Source organism: Peromyscus leucopus, chromosome 1 (genome assembly GCF_004664715.2).
Source record: "Peromyscus leucopus breed LL Stock chromosome 1, UCI_PerLeu_2.1, whole genome shotgun sequence".
In the NCBI taxonomy this organism is placed as follows: domain Eukaryota; kingdom Metazoa; phylum Chordata; class Mammalia; order Rodentia; family Cricetidae; genus Peromyscus; species Peromyscus leucopus.
This window is the reverse complement of record NC_051063.1, coordinates 73,676,045-73,697,492: the sequence shown is the minus strand read 5'-3', so window position 1 is coordinate 73,697,492 and position 21,448 is coordinate 73,676,045. Positions and strand designations below refer to the sequence as shown.

At 47.4% G+C, this 21,448-nt stretch overlaps 1 protein-coding gene across 5 annotated transcripts in view; it reads left to right on the top strand.

Moving 5' to 3' along the window:
- The first annotated feature begins 18,067 nt into the window (after positions 1-18,067).
- Positions 18,068-21,448, top strand: part of Plekha1 (pleckstrin homology domain containing A1) — a 49,673-nt gene continuing 46,292 nt past the window's right edge. The window contains exon 1 of one of the 5 annotated variants that reach the window (XM_028868363.2): positions 18,068-18,204. The gene's annotated coding sequence lies outside the window, so the exon portion shown is untranslated. Of the gene's footprint in view, positions 18,205-18,335; positions 18,632-21,448 lie in introns of those variants that run through there. The other 4 variants (XM_028868348.2, XM_028868356.2, XM_028868334.2 and 1 more) reach the window with 4 other exon arrangements.

Here is a 21,448-nt window from a genome sequence, read left to right as displayed (position 1 = left end):
TGGAGATAGTCCAGGAAGCCTGAACTGCTGATGCCCAGATGTTTTTCCCCTCTCCTTCCTAGCTAGGGTGGTCAGACAAGGCCTAATGGAAACTTGGGACTTTTCACCACTCATCATTAGTAACAAGATGACCCCTAGACCTCAATGCCATTGGAGGCCACTTAGGGTGCAAAATGAGCACCCCTGCCCTTCAAAGCCAAGGTGGTATCAGCTGGACTCTAGTGGGAAGATCTATATTTTCCCAGAAATAATGAGGCGTTCCCCCACACTTCCTACCCACCTCCTGTGGCAGTGGAGGACAAGTAGAGAACTTGGAAGTCCATCACTACCTAGCCCAGCTCAGGGTATTTAGCTCCCTGCCAGTGTGATTTTTCAGAAGACTACAGAAGGCCTGGAGCACAGAGATAATAATATCGAGAGCCTCAGAGTATGCGCCCAAATGTCTAAATTTCAACAAAACAATATTTTACTCATTGTTTCAAGATCTTTACTTGAATGAGGAAGGAGAAGAAGAAAAAAGAATCTGACATGAAATGACGCAGACTGGAGTTGCCTGACAAAGACTTAGTAGCAGTTCTATATCCCAATAAATCAACAGCAAAAGTGCCGTGAGGGAGCAAGTCTAGAAATTCTCAGCCCAGGGCTGGAGAGACGGACGGCTCAGTAGGTAAGAGCACCAGCTATGCGAGCATGAGGATCTGAGTTCAGATCCCAGCACCCACCTAAGAAGCTAGGGGTGGCCTCACAGGTATGTGTGGCCCCAACATTGTGGGGAACAGAGACAGGAGGATTGCTGGGGCTTGCTGGCTGCCAGCCTCGCTCAAGACTCGGTGGGAGACTCTGTCTCAATGACGAAGGCAGAGGGTGACAGAGCAGGCCACCTGGCTTCATTGTTCAGCTCCCTCATGCATGCAGGTATGCACACTCTCACACATGTGCACATACACATACACACTCGTGTGTGAAATGGTCAATACAGAAATAGAAATTTCAGTAAATAAATAGACTGTTCAAAGAAGAGCCACAGGAACTGTGGAGCTGAGAAAGCACAATGTTACTTTTAGTTTCTGTGACCAAAACAGCCGACATAGACATAAGGGAGGGCAGGTTTATTCCAGCTCATGGTTTCTGAGAGTTCAGCCCATGATTCTAACCCGGTGGGCATGACATGCCCCACATGTGGCACAGGAAATTTACTACCTGGTGTTGGGCAGGAGGCATTCTGCTGGATTTTTCCTTTCCCTCCTTTATTCCATCCAGGCTCCCAGCCCATGGGGTGGTGCTGGCTGTATTCAATGTGAGTTTTCCTCATTGTTTAATCTCTCTAGAAATGCCTTCTCCAGTGTCCCAGGTGACTCTAAATCTACTCAAGCAGATGATGAAGACTAACTGTACACATTCACAACAACAAAAACACAAAACAAAGCAGAAGCCAACAGAAGAGCCACCCCTTGTGGATGTAATAATGGAATGAAAAGAAAGGAAAAGAAGCAGGATTTTGAAGGCAGGAACTACCAAATCCAAACAAAAGAGAGAAAATAAACTGAATAAAATGAATAGAGCCCGAGGGATACATGGAACTATAAGAGAGAATTATACCACAAGAGCCTCCAGAAGGATGGGAAAAGAGGGCAGGGCCAAAAAGCGTTGAAAAAGGGAGTCTATGAGTGTCTCTAGGTTAGTATAGATGTGAGGCTGCATAGTGAAGACAGCAGTTGGATCATAACTGTGAAAAAACCAGAGTAATCCATGCTCAGAATCATTATAGACAATTCCTAAAAGCTGAAAGCAAGTAAAACATCCTGGAATCACCAAATACATATTTTGAATATAAAAAAAAATAACACCGATAAGACATTTGGAATTGCATCAGATTTTTCCATTAGAAAATTTGGAGGTCAGAAGGAAGAGGCACTTTTTTTTATATTCTTAAAAAAAAAACCACTGTTGACTCATAATTCCATATCCAGTGAAAATATCTAGATCGAAGAACAAGCAAGAGTTCTCAGTTGAAGGGAAGCTAGGATCACTTGTTGCCTAGAGACAGACTCTAAGAAATAGCCGAAGGTAGTTCTCCAAACACAAAGAATGATTAAAGCTACCTATTAGGATAGCTGATATAAAAGTGGTAAGACCAAATCTGACAAGAATGGGAAGCATGGGTCCACCACACATTGTTGATGCAAGTGAAATGGTCCAGCTATTTTTTAATGAATTGAAGTTGCTTTATTTTAATGAACTCACAAATAACATCATACAGCTAGATTGCCAAAAGTACTCAAGCAGCTGCCCATCCCACACCCTGCATCTCAGTGAACTCTATACAGACAGAATGGTCATTCTGACACAATGGAGTATTGCTCAGAACAAAATCTAGGGAAAACCCTTTATAGTGATTTTTAATTAAAAAAAAAAAAACTAAACCTACACTTACATGACCCAGAATCTTCACTTTTGGAAACTTACCACATAAAAATGAAGGCAATACATATGACTATTTAAAATCTATTTACTTATAACAGCCCCAGATTAGAAGTAACCAAAATATAGTTCTTAAATCTCCCAATAAGTGAATGAACCAAACACACTGCAATATATTTAAATCATGGAAATACAAATTATCAATAAAAAACGAATGAGCTGTTAACTCAAAGATTTGGATGGACCCCAAAGTCAGCCTCAAACACAAGAGACATTTGTGGTGACAGGTGGATCTGTATGTTGACTGTCACAGTTACAAACAGTGTAACAAATGGAATAAAGCTATCTATCTGCACAAATTGTAGCAATGCCAGTTTCTTGGTTTTGATATTATACTGTAACTGTATACATGTAACTATTGGGGGAAATTGTGAAGAATACTGGGTGCTTCTTTGTACCCTCTTTGTAATTTCCTGCATGTTTAGTTACTTCAGAGTTTACATTTTTTGAAGAATATGATGTAGAATATCATATTTTGTGAAATCACGTATCTTTAGCTAAATGGGTCTGCGTAGAGAGGTATCTGGAAAGATATTTGCCAGATTTGAGCTGGCATGTGAGGATGCTTTTCACTGTCTTCATATTCTATGTACTGTCTGGGTTATTTTCAACTTAAAATCTAAAGTGGCTAAGATCCCTGATGTGTGCTGGGAAAAGGAGGGAATGGAAAGAAGATAACTATTTGTCTTGAGCTTTCATGCAAGAGTGGTGTGGACTATGGCTGGTTGTGTGGACCTGACACCTGAGGGGTTGTCCCTGGTAGGGATATTTACTCTTTCCTAATGGTTACGGCCTCTGCGGGAGTCCAGTAGCACCAGTTGCTTTCCTGATCCTTGTTCAGAAGCAGATAGCGCTACCTTATCCTCCACCTCTTCACCGTGTGTGTGCCCGGGCGAATGCCTCGGGACTCAGTCCATTTCACATCCTCACTCGGCCAGCATCTTTAAATTTCAGTTAAAGACCAAATAGAGAACTCACAACCGAGATCCTCTCGAATTTTTTTTTTTTGAGCTGGTGGATATTAATTGTCTTAATTAGTAACAGCAGTAGCAATCAGTCTTAATTGTTTGAGCCCCGATGTGCTAAGCAGTGACAGCACAACCCAGTGCTTCCTAGAAGCGTCCTTTTCAGCAAACAGATGAAAACACGCCAGTTCAGTTGTGTTATGCTTGGTTTTGGTGAGCAATGGTTGATTTTTATTTTTTAGTTGGGATTGTGTACATGTAGGATTATCACATTAAAGTGAACTGGGTTCTTCATCTTTCTGTCTCTCTATGTGTGTCTCTGTCTCTCTCTCTCTCTATGATGTATGGTGTTGTGTTGATTAGTTTTATGTCAACTTGACACACTCTATTGTCATCTTGGAAGAGGGACTCTAAATTGAGGAAATGCTTCCATGTGATTGACCTGTAGGCAAGTCTGCAGTACATTTTCTTAATTAGTGACTTATGTGAGAGGAGCCAGCCATAATGGGTGGTTCCACTCCTGTGCAGGTGGTCCTGGGTGCCGTAACAGAGCAAGCTATGTAAGTCATGAGCAAGCAAGCCAGTAAGCAGCACTCTTCCATGACCTCTGCTTCAGTTCCTGCCTTCAGGTTCCTGCCCTGAGTTCCTGCTTTGGCACCCTCAGAAATGAACTTATAAACCGTAAGGTGAAATAAACCCTTTCCTCCCCAGGTTGCTTTTGGTCATGGCATTTTGTCACAGCAATAGAAAGCCTAACTAAGTTGGGCGGCGGTGGGACATGCCTTTGATGCCAGCACTTGGGAGGCAGAGGCAGGAGGATCTCTTGAGTTCAAGGCCAGCCTGGTCTGGTCACAGACCAAGTTCCAAGACAGCCAGGGATACACAGAAAAACCCTGTTCTAAGAAAAACAAAAAACAAAGAAACCCTAAGATAGGTGTATTATATGTGTGTGTGTGGGGGGTGCACATGCATGTATGTGCATGTGTGTGTGGGTTCACATGCATGTTTGTGCATGTGGAGGTCAGAGGTCAACATCACATATCATTTTTGGTCCCTCTCCACCTTATTTTTTGAGAATGGAACCTAGAGCTCAGTCAGTTGGCTAGGCTGGATGACCCCACCCGTTCCCCACTGTGGTTACAGACATGGCTGCTGTGCCTGGCTTTCAGATGGGTACTAGAGATCCAAACCCGGGTCCTCGTACTTAGACAGCAAACACTTCATCAACTGAGCCGTCTCCCCAGCCCCAAACCGAGGGTTTTGCTTTTGCTCTGCTACCAATCTCAAGCCTGCAGAGAATCTTTCCCCATACGGGATTATCTTTGTTTTGTGTTACTATGGTAAAATGTTCAAAACCAGCAACTTAAACAGAATAGGAGTTTATTTGACTCTCAGCTGAGGCGTCTGAGGAGTCTGAGAGCATGATGCCCAGCATCTGGGAAGCCTTCCTGCTGCAGCACAGCATGCAGAGGGTGACACGTGGTTGGACAGGCCTCTGCTCAGGTCTCCCCTGTGCTTGTTGTTGTCATTGTTTTGTTTTTCGGAGACAGGGATTCTCTATGTAGACCAGGCTGTCCTGGAACTCTCTCTGTAGACCAGGCTGGCCTCAAACTCACAGAGATCCACCTGCCTCTGCCTCCTGACTGCTGGGATTAAAGGCATGCACCACCATGCCTGGCTTCCTCTTTGCTTCTTGTAAGACCACCGATCCCATCGTGGAGACCCCAGCATGTTACCTCAGCCTAACCCCAATTACTTCCCAAAGACCCAGCCTCCAAATACCAACAATCTCTGCACTGGGGTGTTAAGTTTTGATATGAGTCTTGGAAAGGACATCCTTACTATGGCAAAGGGTCTGTTTAGGGGTGGGAGGGGGGTTGGCACTGTCTGGCTGCCTCCCAGGGTGACTTTTGAGAGAGACCAGTGTTTGTGAGCCCTTTCTCAGTCAGGAGGTCTTTACACATAGGTCTTTGCTCATTGCCATGGGAGTGACACAATGATTGACAGCCATTTCCTGACCTATGGGCTCACAGTTGTGACCCACACCCATTCTCCAGATTCCCCCCTCCTGGGATTATAACTTGATGTGCACATCTTCTTCAAAGAGGTAAACGAGGCCTCTTCTTTCATAGGCTGTAGAGGATACCTGGGGCAGTAGGTAGACCCTCTCCACGGCTGCTCAGAGTGGGCTCTTTCTCTGTTTACATGGTCCCAGAAGGCTGACCTCTGTGCCAACACAGGCTGGGAGGCATCTTCAAAGACGCTATTTTCCAAAACTGTTTTTGCTTCTAGACAAGGTATCACTAAATATCCCAGGCAGGCTTTAAATTTACAATCCTCCTGCCTCAGTCTTGTGAGTTCTGGGATTACTGGCATGTGCCATCATGCCTTGCTTCTGCAGGAACTTTAGTGCCTTGGGTATACATCAGTGAGATCTGTCTATTCATAGGAAGGGCCTGTGTGGTAAAAAGCATGCTACTCGTACTGCAAAGGACAGACAGAAGGAGAGCCTCTGGGTCCAAGGGGACAGCCATTTCTTGTCCAATCCCCCTGCCATTCCTTTAGGGCTTTGCTCTTTCCATTCACTGGCCATTTATTTAGATGCTTCATTTTCTCCTGGATTTCATTTAGCTATCAGTTTGGTTATCCAATTGCTGATTTATTATTCATCCAGTTAGATAGTCTTTTGTTCACAGATATGCTTACTCATCCAATACCCATCCCTCCAACCCTTCCGCCCTCCCTCCTCCCCTCTGTCCATCCCCTGATCCATTCATCCCCTCTCCACTCATCCGTCACCCTGCTTACTAACCTTTCACCTATCATTTCATTTGGTTAGCCAGTAACAAAACCATCCAGGCAGCCGACAGATACATATAAACTCCAAAGTCCGAAGCTCCTTTAGCAGTGAGGAAGGAGAGGCGCTAACATCCGTTGCCAGGTTACCATATGCCAGGTATGGTGCTGACCTCTGAACACACTAGACTGTCACTTTAGTTCCAAGGGCAGCTATTAACCGTTCCACCCACCAAGGAGGAAAGTGATCCCAGAGAGATTGGCTGACATGTCTAAAGAGAGTCACGAGCAGGAGGGTGAGCCAAGGTTTCACACCAGGCCTCCCTGGCACTTCACCATGTCGTCTCCAGCTTTTATTTAATCTGGGTGTTTACCAAGGACTTTAACATTCCCTCGATACCATAACCCCTGCAGACGCCTGTGTTGGCCTACGGGCAAAGGAGAAAAGTATGGCCGAGAGGAGAAGCTGTGGAGATGCTGAAGACCGTGAAGCTGCTACGCAGACTCCGGACTTGAACTCAGGTCTTCCGACTACAAAGGCTTTGTTCTTCAGACAGCACTGTGTGCTCCAAGGATTCGTCGCCTAGGGCAGCACTTTTAAGTGGCGCTCTCCACTGGGTGTGTGTGGGAAAAAGCCATGGGTTCTGATAGTGACGGGTGAGAGTCATGTGCTGGGGGGATGGAGAGGGTTCCTGGAGTGGGTACAGCAAGCTAGACCTGAAGGACAGTGGGGGCTGTTGCCAGCAGAGAGCCTGGCAGATGAGGCCGGAGTGCAAAGTCTGCTTCAAAGCCGGAACTGAAACAAGAGACAAGCGATGAGGAGGCTAGACTGGGGTGGGGTGGAGCGTTTACTCCCCAAGTGCCTTCTCAGAGGCCGTAGGACGTACTCCTCTACATTTATTTATTATGTATTCCTCTACATTTCCCTAGGGTAAATCTCCCCCCATTATCAGGCTTGCCTGACACTCTGTCACTCTGCCCCCCGGGGCTTTCTGCCTCTGACATGTCTGTGGGTGCTTAGATGTGCTGGTTTCTCTCAGCTATGACTCAGGGATCAACTTTTGTTTCAAGGAACCATATGGGCAGGCCTGCCACTCCCTGGCTGGCCTCCTGCATCCAAAACAAACAGTCTGGCGGGCAGCGTGTGGGCAGTGGAATGGAGTGCAAGAGGGCATCTCAGGATAAGCAGGAGAACTTCCAGAGGAACAGACTCAACTGTTGTTGGGAAGCAGATGATGAAGCCGGGAAGCAGGCTGCGTACAGGTCCACGTGACTCCTGCCGTGGCCTAGTGGACATCATCATCAAAGCGCTTACTGTGTGCCAAGCGCCATCTTCACAGGCTTTCTGCAGCAGAGATCGGCTTTTCAACACGAAAACAAACTGATCCCAGAACCAAATTTCAGTGATTGGCTCAAAGTCACACAGTCAGCAAGCCCTGGGCTTGAACCTGGTGTCGTGGGTCAAAAACTTAGATCACAGACATATAATCATCTAGGGTTTTGTTTTGTTTTTTGTTTTTGAGACAGGGTTGCTCTGTGTATCCTTGGCTGTCCTGGAACTTGCTCCATTGACCAGGCTGGTCTCGAACTCACAGAGATCCACCTGCTTCTGCCTCCCGAGTGCTGGGATTAAAGGTGTGTGTCACTACTGCCTGGCTCATTTAGGTTTTTGTAAAAGGCCAGTCACTGTCATAACGTTAAAGCAGTTTTCCTAAATAATACTTACTATCCAGAATGTGTGTGTGTGTGTGTGTGTGTGTGTGTGTGTGTGTGTGTGTGTGTGTGTAAAAGAGAGGGGTTTGTGTGATATGTATAATGTATGTGTGGTATATGTGTGTGTCTGTGTATGCCTGTGGGGTGTGTGTGTGTGTGTGTGTGTGTGTGTGTGTGTGTGTGTAGTTCAGAGGTTGACACTGCATGTCTCCCTTTACTGCCCTCCACTTTATTTTTTGAGGTAGTGCCTCTCACTGAATCTGGTGCTCACTGGTTGGCTAAACTGGCTAGACACTGAGCTCTGTGTCCACTAGCTTGTGCTTGGGTTACAGATACAGGAGACCACCCCTGGCTTCTTTTACATGGTGCTAGAGGTCTGAACTGAAGTCATTTTCCTGCGTGGCAGCCTTTTAAACAATGGAGCCACCTTCCCAGCCCCTACTTATTACCTCTGTAGGACAAAAAGCCTAACTAGAGGGAGATCCTGGGTATGAGGCTTTCTCAGTTAGCTGCTGAGTTGCCATTCTGGATTTAAAACTGCATCGACAGCCTTAACGGACTCAGATGAAGAACAAGAGAGAAATAAAAGAAATTCTGCAGTGAAATTTGAAATGGAATCCTCTGATGAGTCTTTTGGACAGGTCCAAAGCTCTGCTGGGAACCCGTGGTAAATGAAGGATGAGGACCACATGGTACTACCCAAGATGGAGTTCAGGACACAGGACTGCAGTCCTTTGTTTCTGGGCTCCCTGATCCATCCAGAGGATCCGTTCTCCCAGGATCCACAGCGGCTATGGAGTTCAGTGTCTGAAGCTGGGGGTGAAGGTTTGGAAGTCACCTGGGTCTGCTGCCAGAAGGGAACCCTGAGTAGTGCCCAATGCTTCTTCCAGTGTGTCCCATGAATGTCTTGTCATGTTGCCTTTTATATTCTCCAGTCCCTTCTGGGCCTAGAGCTTGTCTCTAACTGCCAGCCACATCTCCCAAAGCCAGATCTGCCCCGAGACTTGCCCCCACACACACCCTAGTAGCAGACCTGCCTCCCAGAAACAAGCTGCCAGCCCTCTGTCCTCCTAATACCTGGGACACTGCACTTGGGCAGAGTTTTACCCCCTGCCCCCCCACTGACACAGTGTTTATCTGTGTAGCCCTAGCTGTCCTGAAACTCACTCTGTAAATCAGGCTGGCCTTGAACTCAGAGATCGCCTACCTCTGCCTCCTGAGTGCTGGGATGAAAGGTGTGGGCCACCATGCCTGGCTTTCTTGGGCAGAGTCTTAGCAAGACACTTGAGACAAAGGCCCTGCTAGTGAGGAAACCAGTCTCCTGGCTACAGGCTGAAGTCAGTACTACAGTATAAAGTGGATGTGGGGTGAGGGGTGCATGCAGAGGGGAGATGGCCATTTCCCCAGAGAGCTCAGGAGGACTCCTCTGAGGAGTGGAACTTTCACAGAGATCTTAATAGTCGCCCCTCAGGGCAAAGAGATTTTATTTGTCTGAGGTTAGGTGGTAGGCCAGGTTAGGGCTGAAGGGAAAAGCCATTCTAGGTAGAGGAAGCAACATAAAAAATAGATTCAGGAGGGCAAACACCCCAAGTGTCTGTCAGCAGCAGATAAACGGACTGTGGCACATCCATACCCTGGGATACTATTCAGCAATAAAAACCTACTGACGCAGGTTATACAGTTACATCTCAAAGAGGTGAGCAGAAGAACCCACACACAAAAGAGTACCTACTGCATGATTCCACTATAGAAGGGTCTAGAAACTTAAAAGGCGTCAGGACTAGCCGTGGCAGCTGATGGGGAGCAGGAGGAGAAATGGTAAAGGGGTAGAAGAAGAGCAGTTTTACACTTTGGGGTGTCAGTGTGCTCACTCTTTCGGTTGTGGTGATGTCCCCAAAGGTGTGGTTTTAGAACGAACCGTGCTGTATTTGGTCTTCATAGGTGTGTGGTTTACTGCGCATCGACTCTCCTCGGTAGAGCTGACTTCCGACCCAGGGCCCTTGTGCAGTTACTGAGCCTGGGGACCATTTGTCAGGCTGTAGCAGAGCCTATGCTGACTCAGACGGCAAAAGACAGTTGTGCTGAGCTTGCAGTTCTCCGCAACCTTCCTGATGCTGCGGCCCCTCCACACAGCTCCCCACGTGCGGGGACCCCCAGCCACTGCAGTATTCTGATCGCTCCTTTACAACTGCAATTTTGCTACCGTTATGAGTCACAGTGTAAATATCTGTGCTTTCTGATGGTTTTAGGAGACCTCCAAAGGGGTCACGGCCCACATGCTGAGAACCACTGGCTTAGAGCTTCTCCTGGGAGTCACGGAACACTTTTAAGTAGGACAGATCTGTAGAGTTTGTACAAGAAAGTTGGCTCGAGAAGGAGGCTGATATGGAGTTCCGGCACAGACGGCAGGGCCCAGCTCAGGTGAGGAACAGTGAGATGGAGGGGGTGGGTAGATTTACCTGATGGCTAAGAGCCAGTTGGGAGAGATGGCTGAGTGGCTAGGAGCCCTTGCTGCCCTCGGGAAGGACCCGGGATCCATTCCCAGCACCCACGTGGTGGCTCACAACACCCGTAACTGCAGTTCCAGGGACCTGACACTGTCTTCTGTCCTTCATGAGCACCAGGCACGTACATGGCACACGTACACACACGCAGACAAACACATACACATTAAAAAAAAAAGTAAAATTCTTAAAAAAAAAAAAAAAAAAAAGCCATCCCTGACAATACTCCGTACTGGCTGACTATGGCCAGGAGGGGTAGGAAGGAACCAAAGGAGGTGACCAGACTTCTGTTTGTTGACCAAAGGGTGTTGGGACAGTAATGAGAACGCACGAAGAGATTGGCTCTGCTGGGCAGAGCGCGCGGTGCCAGCAGCTGCCTTCCTGGCTTCCCGGAGTACTAACACCTGAGAGCTCTCTCTGCCCTCTGGCTCTGGTACTCACAAACACCCCTGTGGGAGCCCCCAGAGCCAGCCCAGGAACTTCACCACTTCCTCCTGCTCCCCCCACCCCTACCCCTGTGACGCTGACGCATCAAAATCATATCAGCTTTGCTCAGCCAGACCTGACCAGAAAGCTGACACGCGTCACAGGGAGAAACCTATGCTTAGGAGCAGGGAGCCCCGTGCTGGTCTTGGGCTCGCTCTTTTCCTTACCTTCAGTTCTTTTTGTTTTTTGTTTTTGTTGTTGTTTGTTTGAATCTACAAACCACAACTGATAAGATCCTTGAGCCCAGGCTGTATATGGTCATGTGGAGATATTTTTAAATGGATGAAGCCATGATAAGAGTCTGTGATGTCCCCACGAGAAGCGCTAAGAGAGAAAGGTCAGTGATAACAGCAAGCGCTGGCCAGGTTGTGGCGCAACAGCACCTCTCCAGCCCCTGCATTGGTGGTGGGAATGAAGCTGGGGAAGCTCTCAGCGAGCGGCATTGCTGTTTCTTGTTGGGTTTTGGAAGTGACTTCAAGAGGACACTAAGACAGAGTACTGGGGGAACTAAAGAACTTAATAGAAGAGTTATTAATCAGCTCCATGGACACATAGAGGGGCAAGCATGACAGGGGCTCGGAGGGCCAGCACCCAGCACCTGGCTTGAAACAGTGTGGCAAGGCCTCTCAAGAGACTCAGAGCCCACAGGCAGAGGGTAAGCCTCATCCCTTTTGAGGATGGGGGGGGGGGGCAGTGTTCACAGTAGGAAGCTGCAGCCAGGCTCTCAGATTCTCAGGCAGGAGCTGGGAAGGGGCTGCGAGACAGAATGTGGCCCCCTGTGGTATAGACTCACTTCCCAGGTTGAAACAGTAGTATCCAGCAGGCAAGTCTGATCTGGGTCACAGAAAATAGCCTAAGAGGTACCTGCTGGTATCTGTGAGATGGGCAGAGCGGATGCAAGCAGGGGATAGATTCTAACACCAGATTCTTACATTTCTCAAGATGATAAAGGTACTATTACTGCATGACCTACCAAAGCCACTTAACCCCCAGGGGCTAAGAGCACAAATGTGCACAAAAGAGGTGCATAAGAAGGTTCGAGGCAGCTTTATTCGCCATCGTCTCAAACTGGAACCTCAAATGTCCCACAGTAGAAGAACCAATTGTTCGCTGTTCACAAAGCGCAATATAACACAGCAATGTTATAAATACACAATGACATTTTTGTGTCATAGAAACAATGTTGAGCAAAAGATTTCAGACCACCAAAGACTACATAATATAAAGTGCTAATACCTTTCTGTGAGGTTCAAGAACAGGCAAAACCAAGCACTCTAAGGTAACAGAAGCCAGAAAAATGGCTGTCTCCAGCTGTCGTAGAAGTCTTGAAGAATATTGGAAGTATATCTTGGGTGGTATATACAGTTTATTGAGTTTTATATTTAAAAAATCCAAGACTTTAAGTTCTATCTCAAACAAATTACAAAGAAAGAAGGAAAGATACGAGATGTTGCTCAGTTTGCCCAGCATGCGTGAAGTCCTGGGTTCAATCTCCATCACTATGTAAGCCATGTGTGGGGGCACAGGCCTGTCTCCCAGCACCTAGGAAGTAGAAACAGGAGGATCAGAAAGTCAGGATCATCCTTGGCTACATCGGGACATTGAGGTCAGCCTCAGCTACATGAAACCTCACCTACACCAAACAAAAAAGTGGTCAGGGATTCAGACCAAATTGTGTTAATGGGCCCCAGTGACTCTATGGTGCGGCAGAGACCTTGGCACTGGCTGGAGCAGTCTCAGTGACCTCTCTTCTCCAAGGTTGCTGGACCTGGGTACAGCAGCCAGCCGCTGGACATGTTCTGGAATGTGAGACCATAGCGTCCTCAGGAAATCGTCCTCTTTCGTCCGGAGTAAGTCTAGCATGAAGTGCCGGCGCAGGGATGGCCGCTCCAGCTGGGGCCCTCTGGCTTTGTCCTGTGATCACTGTAGACTTCTCAGAGCCAGCTCCTGTGGGCACACCTGCTCTTGGCCCTGGCCCAGGCTTGGCATGCCATTTCAGACCCTCGAAAGCCCCGCTGAGGAGGCAGGAAAGCCGTGAATCAAACAAGCCCCAGTGGGGCTGGGTGAATAATGGTGAATGGAATTCACGCTTGAACTTCTGGTTCTCACAGCTGCGGATGGGAGAGATCACCAAGGGAATTGGAAGTATTGTTCAGCACTGACTGCAGCTTCCATTGTTGGACGCTGATTGCAGCTTTTGTTTCACTATAAAGTACAGTTATTAAATGCCAGCTGGGAACAAAGATGTGTTTACATGCAGCGTGGGGGGGGGGGGGGGGGGGAGGGGGTGTCTGTAAAGGAATGCTGGATTTAGAGTTGCCTTTGCTGTTGGCTGGGGGCGGGCCAGTTGTCAAGGAGGGGGCAACTTGGGAGTCTTTTAAGTTTAAAAATGTTTCTCAGGGAGTCACAGGGGTTGATAACAGTGAAACTATCAAAGTCAAGCCTTAGTCTCTCTTAGGTATATGTGCTTATTTTTGTGGCCATGATAGCAGGGTGCACGTAAGAAGACAAACCAGAATCCCCACATGAGACTCGTCTCTGGCGTCCTTCCACTTCCTCTAGCACGGGATCTACCTGGCTCTGCTCCCCAGACATGCTCAACTCCCCAAGGCCCAACTTGCCAATCCCATGCCGGCCTCCTTGGTAAGTGTAGAGTCTATAGCAGCCCAAGAAGCTGGGGGTAAACTACTTAATGGCTCACAGGGATGGGCCAGTCTGTGGGCCAGACTTTACATGTGTTATTTCATTTAAGACTCCCTAGGAAACCATAAAAGAAGAACTATTATCCCCTCCATTTACAAAGAAGCAATATTAACAGGTAATGGCCAAGGTCACCCAGCTGGTAAAAGCAGATGGACTGTAGAACCCAGGTTCCTCGTGGTCCTTTTCTGGGATGGGACAAGGCAGCCATGGGATCGTGATAAAAGCTGTAGTTTCCACGTTCTCTTTATTGGGAAGCAGATCATAGCTTGCATTTAACCCTCTGGGATCCTCCAGGCTTTATTCTTGTTGTTGGATGCTAATGATCACTTCTGGTAAATGGTGAGATGGATGGGAAAAGCCGATGCGCTTTGACTGCAACTGGAGTCTGGCTGAAATGGGACAGGCATGTGGTAGTGATCTGAGAGGGATTTCCTACAGGCTGAAGATGTGTGATGCCAAGATGCAGCTGTTCCCAGTGCCCAGAGTCTCTCTCAGTTTTCTCTGAAAAGAGCCTTCACCTTCGAGAATGTTCATTACCTTATGAGCAACCTAATCATAGCTGTATGGTGAGCTTGGACTTAGAAAACCTTGCTTTTCAACTCTGAATGGAGCAGGAGGCCATATGCTTGGATAATATGTAACAATCTCAGCGGCTCAATTTTAGGGCTTATCTGGAACTGTAGAACTGCCATGTGTGGTCAGAAGAATTAGACTATGATATAACCAGATGTCTCATGTGGCTAGAAGCTCCTAGACCCCAGAGTGGCCAGGGACTTTGGGCACTCTAGTGGCACTAGGTGATTTTCTATCACATTGATCCAGATGTGGAGGGCTATGCTCTTTCCTGGTTGCTTGATGATCAGAAATCAGGAGACTTAATTTTGCTTTCTCCAGGTGTTAGAGCTAGTCTCCTGCTCTCAGTCTCTGTCTTTCTGTCTCTCTGTCTCTGTCTCTGTCTCTGTCTCATTCTCCCATCCCCCCACCCCCTCTCTCTTTTGTTGTTCTTTGTGGGCCTGGGATTCTGGCTGGTTGCTGACCCACTTGGAAATCTCACTGGTCTTGCACCTGGGCAGACACCAACCCAGGACAGTCCTTCACATTTATTCCTGGAGCAGGGTTGTGCTGAGCAAGATGTGCCTCCTGAAGGAGGCTCCAGCCACCTCATTTGTAGTCCAGGCAAGTCCCTTAACCTGACCAGCCCCAGGTAATTACCTGGGACCATCCTCCCTATCACAGCTCCTTGCCAGGTGTGTGGGTGTGGCAGCGAGCCAGGAGCCAGCTTCTCCACTCTGCAGCTGCAGAGGCAAAGCCCCAATTCTCCCCTGGCTCTCCTACATTTACAGCAAACATTAGGGAAGAGCTGTATTTTCAGTTTTTGTTTTTTTAAATCTCTGATTCCGAGGTTTCAGAGGAAACACAGAACAGAGCTGGGTCCAGAGAGTGTTCTGTTCATGTTTAATCCTTGCTCCACCTTGGCCCTGACTTCTGGCTAGACAGGGATTTACTTCAGGAATTGTTCCTGCGGTTTGACTTCTGACTCTGGCTCCAGCAGGAAAGGAGGCTTGTGACACTGTTTAGCACACGTTTCTGTTCAAGACACTGAGAGAACAGCAGTGAATTAAACATTAGATCTAACATGGTCAGGGTAGGGTTTCTATTCTAGTGGGAAAGGAGGCAAATCAGATTAGTGAGATGCGTATGTGATGGTCTCCTCGGGTTTGTATAAATAATATATGAGCACTGCGAAGGAGAGAACGTAAAAAGTAGAGAAGGGAGGGATGAAGTGCTCCTGGGGAAAGGAAGTCAAAGGCTATCAAAGAGGAGAATGACATCCAGTAACACCATCTGCGTTTGGACCAGGCTCCTGACTTCTCTACTCCAATCTCCTTGGCTTGATCAGAGGGGCCAATGTCTTGCTCTAAGTGTATGGGAAGAAACCAAGGAGTGTTTGGAGTAAAACAGTCAAGTACGGTCTCCACTCGCAGCATGGTGAGGATGGGACGGCGATGCTTCAGAGGTAAGTTACAGAGCCTTGGATCGAGACTGGCTCCAGGAGGTACCTCAGCACGCCTCGGTTCTTTCACTGGGTCTACTTCCATTTGGTTTGCTGTCAGATTCTAACCTCAGCAGAGGAATATTTCACATGCTTATGCCTTTTTTCTCTTTAAATAACACTGAAAGTACTGTTATGTAATGAACTGAAAAAAAGGAGGGGCAGTGGAGGAGCAGAGAACCTTCTATTACCTACACCTACCCGCCTTCAGTCTCTGCACTTAAAGGCAGATCAAGAGCTATCAAGTTTTGGCTGGATCCCAACCTTGAAGTAGCCCTGGGATTACTTTGCTGTGTGTCATTGGGCAAATTGAGTCACTTTTCTGGTTTCTGTCATTGTATATATATTTAGCTCTCAAAGCCAATGAGCTTTAGGGTTCATTATGCAATTGCACACTACTTAGTTAAATGGTAATGACAATCAGGAGAGGAATGGCTCTCTGGTGGACACCAGAGGGGCAGAGGGAGTCAGAGGTTCACTGCTTCGGTGGTCTGGTTGTTCACAAAAAGACACTGAACTTGTATTTGACTTTCAGATTGGGTTGGTTGATCTTAATTGCTAACTTGATGGGAGAGAAAGAGAGAGAGAGGGAGGGAGGGAGGGAGAGAGAGAGAGAGAGAGAGAGAGAGAGAGAGAGAGAGAGAATGCACCCTAGGGCATATCTGTGAGGGAATTTCCAGATTTCCAGTGAAGTGTAACTAAGGAAATAAGACCTACCCTGGATATGGGCCACACCAGTCCATGGACTGAGGTCCCAGAATGAACACAAAGTAGAAAGTGAGCTGAGCTCCAGCGTTCATCTCTTTCAGCTTCCTGATTGCCGATGCAGTGTGATGAACCACCTTATTCATCTACTGCCATGCCTTCCCCGCCATGATGGACCATACCCTCAAGCTGGGAACCCAAATAAGCCCTTCCTAACTTAGTTGTTTTTCTGGGGTGTTTTGTTACAGAAATGTAAACAAGCACTCTGTTTAATATGTTTAATACTCTAATTACTCCCAATGGAATCTTCTAGGACTCCGAGGGCTGAAAAGCCAGAGATTTCTTTCAGATCTTCAAGAAGCGAGGAAGGTGGGCTCCAGAACCTGGAAAAATCAGACAGGTGACATCTGGATTTCTATGTGAAAACTTCTTTAAAAGGCCATCTACATATTCAGTTACATCGACAAAAGCCCAGTGAGTGCATGGACCAAATAAAAGTGTCTGCTCTGGCTGTAGACTCTTCCAGCCGTTATGTAGATGAAATGAGTCTGCTGCTCCGATCCCAAGACAAGACAGATGGTCCTCAGCAAGGCTGTGCAGCTGAGACTTCTCAGAAGGCAACATGCTGATCATCTTGGATGTAAAGCAGCTGGCGAGGAGGAGCCAGAGAGTCAGCACAGGCCAGTTTGCCAGTGAGTTTTCACCTCCACCCTCTCATCCAGTTCTGGGACGAGCATAACCTACGGGTTGTTTCATGTACATGGCAGAGGAAGGGTGTCATGAGAAGTGTTGATAAAGATTTTCTAGGGAGAGGGCATGATCCACAGCTGTAGAGAGAGGATACGAAGAACACAAAACCCTCAAACGTTTCAGAGTCTGGACTGTGCCACTCACTGTGAAAGGTGGCGCATCAAATTCTCTCCCAGATCTTTGCGTGTTTGAATATTTCTCTTTCTTCAGGTTTCAGCTCAAATACCTCTTCCTCAGAGAACTTTGCTGGAGAGTCAGGCTCTGAGGAAGCCTGACTCCCCTGTCTCTGCACCCCACTCTTCTCTCCCGCTTATTAATATCTATAAGGATTGTACTTTTTAAAGGGCTAGCTCCCCTTACGAAACACAGACTCCACGAGGGCAGAGGCTTCATACCCTGTAGTTGCTCAACAAATATGTTGAGTATTTCTAAATATCTCTCTGAACGGGTTTTGACCAATTCTTTAAATTTCTTTGGCCTCTTACACTATTAACACCATTGTAAGGATGAGGCGAAATTGCATTTCGAGAAAGAAATGGTTATGAGTGAAAAAAACCGGTGTGCAACCGGTGAATTTTATGCTTCTTGAACCAACTGCGGGGACCGCTTGAAAATTATCCGCAAAGGAACCAAGCCTATTTTTAAAGATCCCTGCGCCTCGCAGCTCTAGGTGATGACATCAGAGAACCCGGAGTTCCACGTCCCAAGCCAAGCCTCGTGGTCCTCGAAAACTGCAAGCCCCAAGATGCAGCGCGGCACAGGGACCCAGCGCCCCGCGCGCGGACGCGAGCCACCGCCCTAGAACTAGGAAGACGCCCAACTCCTTTGCCCGCCACGCCGCCGGGCGCGCGCGGAGCCTGCCGGGACTTGTAGTGCCCGCGGCTGGGAGTGCCCGCTCCGGAATCTCAGTCGCCGTCTGGTGGGGTAGAGGCGGCGCGTGCACGCGTGCGCAGTGCGCGGGCGGGCCGTCGTGGGCGCCGCTCCCGGCAGCTGAGTGCCTGAAGGAGCCGGGTCCGCGGCGGCGCGGGTGCTCCGGGCGGAGGCCGCGGTAAAGTGGGGCGCGAGGCGCGCGGCTCGGGTGTGGGTGTGTGGAAGGGGAAAAGCGGGGTGAGGGACGCGAGGCTGAGGCGAGTGTGAGGCGGCCACCGGCGGCTGAGGGGGCGCGGGGCCGCGCCTCGTCCGTCGCACGTCCGCGGGAGCGCGTGCACCTGGGCGAGGCCGGGCTCACCTGTGCACGGGCTCCTTTGCGCCCCGCGGCCCTCCCTGCGGGGGCGCCCGCCAAGGCCCACCGCCCCTCGGGTCCTCGCTCTCGCCGCCAGGGCTCGGCCCCTGTCCGGGATCCCGGCGACGACGCCTGTCGGAGCGGCACGGCTCCTGGGCCGGGTCCGCCTCATCCCTGCCGCTCGCTCCGGTACAGCCCGGCTTCCCCGCGTGTGCGGACAGCGGGTGGCAAGATCGGGAGTGCCTCGGCCAAGGTCACGCGGGTGGGACCCGAACCCGGGGCTCGGGACTTGGAGGAGGGTAGCCTCGGGGGGGCGGCTCTGGCCGGCTGGGGGTCCCTTTCAGATGCTCTCTATGGACCCTCCCGGGAGAGCGTCCGGGAAGAAAGTGGTGTCAGGTTGAAAGCGCCCTGCTGGTCGTGGTGCTCCGCCTTTGCTAGAATCCCCGTTCTGCTACGACAGCCAGGCAGAGCCTCGAGCGAGGCCAAGTCAGTTCAGAAAGTGACTTGTTGTTTGGGGTCAGGTCCCGAGGACAATTTTAAGGAACAGGTGGTTTATGGCATTTCGTTTTCGAGTTCGCCTTCCCATCCTTTCTAATACTTGCTTGGATGAGCTGACTGTTACCTATTTTAATAAGATTTTCTGTACTCTAATGAAGTCGTTGCCCTTTGTAAATTAGTTTTCTAACTAGAAAAGCTTATTTCCTGTGTGCTTTATGACCGGAACAAATAGCCCACTCCAAGGTTTATACCATTGTCTTTTATCTTAAAACTGTAGAGCAGTCTGCTTTATTTCCCTCCGAGGAGCTAGCGTCCATGCTTTCTGCGTTGACTGCCACTGGAAGAATCTCCTGCAAAGTTTAGGAGAAAGTTCAGTGACTCAAGCTTTGCGGGTAAAAATGAAAAACCATTTTTAGTTTACAGCTGGAGTTGAGGAACTATTATTTCAAAACTAGTAACATGCATTTTGAATACAGTGCGTGCGTCTTCTTCTTCTTACTAACACATTTCCCCCTCAAATTTAAATATTCCGTATTTTGTACTAACTCTCTTAGGGAAAGTTAATTTTTTTTAAGAGCAGGGATACGTTTAAACAAGATATTAAATCAGGCAGAATTCAAATTAATAGTTTATTTTATAGTGTTATAAACCCTACAGTGTGTCAAATGACGTTTCTCCTGAAAAACCCTGTGTCGATGGACATACAGTGAATCTGCTTGTAGTAAAGCCACTGCAGGGAAGCGATGTGGACATGTTGCTTTCTATCTCCCTTATCCTGTTCGCTAATAGTTTCACTGTTGCTCTTGGGGGAAGAGGAGCAGGTTTGTATCTTTTTTTCTGTCTGGGTTTAGCAGTGTAGCAAAATAGGAAAGAGGTGCTGTGTACATCTGTTTGGCGGAGACTGAGACAGTGGGACAGGATAAGTATACAATTGTGAGGAAACGGCCATGAGTTCATAAGCAGGAAGGACCTTTTTAGAAGTATTTAAGGATGTTAAGAATAGCATTGGATTCTTTTCTTTAAACAGTTATTGTGGGCAGTATTCAAAGATGGGATAAGATGCTGTAGGCAGTGCCCAGGAAGATACTCCAGGAACGTAGAAACTTACATCTTTATGTGGACTTTCCCACTGAAAAACTGGCTTCTGGGCCTAAGGCTGAATGAAAGTTCTTTACTATTACACACCTAGTCAGATTGCAAATCCCACTCTTTCCCCCTGTATAATTTGTAAGCCAGAAGGAAATTGAAGAAATAATTTATGAGTATGATTTAAGTCGGACTTTGTCATGGGCATGTTGTGTGGCGTGCACTTGTTCTTGTCTAAATAGCTGTCGTATAAGAATGAGGAAGATGGCTTTTTGGTGGACTGTAGTGACTGGACAGATGTGCTAGTAGCAGCTCTGCTGTGACTGGAAAGTTTCAAGCGCTGCGGTAGTGATGCTTTTAAGCACCCAGAGGACGCCAGCTGTTAGCTGAAGATACACAAATAATCACCTTCCACATGCCCAAGCAATGCATTTTTTTGGCATATCAAGACTAATTAAAATTTCAAAAATTATTTCAGATCTACAATAATGAAATACGATTGGTTCGGTACGAGAGAAACACCAAATTTTAGTTTTATTAGTTAATTTATTCATTTATTCCGACTATTCATGAGTATGCAGCAGATTGACTTGTGTATGAAATTACTTCATGTGGCAGAAACATTAAGTAGCTCTAGATATTTGCCTATAATACTCAGTTGTTTTTTAGAAATACTTGCATGGAATGTTTTCATTTAAGAAAAAGACATCCCGTTCAGGCTGCCTTTAAACTTAGCACTTGGGAAGCAGAGGTAGGTGGATCTCTGAGTTCCAGGCCAGCCTGACTTACATAGTGAGTTCCAGGACTCAGGACAGCCAGAGCCACATAATAGAAAAAATTTGTCTTTAAAAAAAAAGACATCCTGCTGATAACTTGCTACATAACTAGGACTCTGTTACAATTACAGAGTAACTGAACAATTTAAGAATTAGTAGTTTTCCTTGGAGGTTCTGTGTGATTCCTAGAATATATTTAAGTGAACATTTGTTTGATGAGCCATTGGACAAATTGAATAGCTTTGATTTTAAATGATAGTGTTTTGGCAATTTTTATACCACACTTTCTTTGAACTGGAATTTTTTTTTGAATGTAAAAGAAAATTAGAGTCATTTAGAATTTGAGTGTTTTTTAGAATAAAATACTGTTTCCAAATAAAACTCTTAATTTGACTTGTCAGTTTGATAGCTTTACACTCCAAAAGTTGTGATAATGCCCTTAGGCAATCTTGCTTCTTTTAGTTTCACCAGTGAGTTCTTGGTTCTGGATTCTGTTTCTCCTCTTGAAGAAGAGATAGTGGTTAGCAGTGCCAGAGTTAGGAGTGATCTCAGAGGAGTTCTGATGCAGCTTTCTAGCAGGTACAGTAAATCCTCCCTGAGAATTTCCATGTCAGGAAATTCCCATTACTGAGGGTGGTTATGCAGGTCCATATGCCATTAGATTATTGAGAAGTCTGAGCTAGCGACAGTAAATGTAAGACAGTTTTAAA